Source organism: Anarrhichthys ocellatus, unplaced genomic scaffold (assembly GCF_004355925.1).
Source record: "Anarrhichthys ocellatus isolate YVR2014 unplaced genomic scaffold, GSC_Weel_1.0 scaffold29, whole genome shotgun sequence".
Lineage (NCBI taxonomy): Eukaryota > Metazoa > Chordata > Actinopteri > Perciformes > Anarhichadidae > Anarrhichthys > Anarrhichthys ocellatus.
Window position 1 is genome coordinate 1,945,235 of NW_022280059.1, and position 783 is coordinate 1,946,017.

General features: G+C 36.1%; 1 non-coding gene across 1 annotated transcript; it reads right to left on the reverse strand.

Annotated features, from left to right (window-relative positions):
* Nucleotides 1-391: 391 nt before the first annotated feature.
* Nucleotides 392-463, reverse strand: trnap-ugg (transfer RNA proline (anticodon UGG)). The gene has a single exon. It is a non-coding gene; the product is annotated as a tRNA-Pro (tRNA).
* Nucleotides 464-783: the final 320 nt, after the last annotated feature.

Genomic DNA, 783 nt, shown 5'->3' on the forward strand with positions numbered 1-783 from the left:
TGTATTTAGTTAGTATTATCTATTTAGTATATATTTATGTTGCCATGGATAACATGTTGCTTTAACGCAATAATTTCCCAGTTTGGGATTAATAGAGTACATCTATCAATCTGTCAATCTGTACAATTGTGTTATTAAGGCTGTACTTGGTGCTGAAATATATGTGGATATAATATACTTGGTATAGCAGTGAATATATACTGTTTCCTATATAGTTAAAAAATGGAAGGAGCCAATTTAAAAATGTAAATGTAACATAAACAACATCGTTAATGAGAATGCTAAGCTTTGATCCACAAAATGCTGTTTAGTATTGAATTTGTTGGCAGCAAACCACAGTGTAGTGTAGTTCTAGATTCGAACGGTCACAGACTCAGAGGAAGACTAAAGTGGGCTCGTCCGGGATTTGAACCCGGGACCTCTCGCACCCAAAGCGAGAATCATACCCCTAGACCAACGAGCCATACGGTAAGTTATTTCAGACGCAATTTTCGAGCCCAATGGCTAACTTTTCCAACAATTTGTCAAGAATTGTTTGGGCATTTACTTCTAACCCACTGCGTACCGTAATATATTATTATGTTGTGCATGCGCAATGTATGCTCATTGTAGCCTGTAAGATACTGTTTACTTTTACAGTGGATTCCTGTTACAAATAATATGTGTAATTCTTACTCTAGTTTAATGTTTACTGGCAGTGTGCTCCATGGCAAGACATGGTGCACAATCTAAAAACAACAATTCAATATCTTGACAGAAATGCGATATCAAGTCCGTAGATTT